The following is a 300-nucleotide window of genomic DNA, read 5'->3' as shown; positions in this document are numbered from 1 at the left end:
GCTCGGTGCGCCAATACTAGTGCTAACTAGTAATGGCGCACTGGCCACACACTGCGCCGCTACTGTTGTTTATTTTTTATTCTTTTTTTGCAAAACTAGTAATGGCGCATTGGGCCATGGTGCGCCATTAGAATATATAATTTTGTTTTATTTTTTGCAAAACTTCTAATGGCGCACCAGAAGCAGGTGCGCCATTAGTAACCAGGGTCGACCCCCCGCTCTACCGGCCGCCGTCGCTGACCCCCCGCACCCTCCCCCACTCCACCGCCGCCGCCGACCCACCGCACCCTCCCCCGCTCC

Source organism: Triticum dicoccoides, chromosome 1B (genome assembly GCF_002162155.2).
Source record: "Triticum dicoccoides isolate Atlit2015 ecotype Zavitan chromosome 1B, WEW_v2.0, whole genome shotgun sequence".
Lineage (NCBI taxonomy): Eukaryota > Viridiplantae > Streptophyta > Magnoliopsida > Poales > Poaceae > Triticum > Triticum dicoccoides.
Note: the sequence above shows the minus strand (reverse complement) of the source record.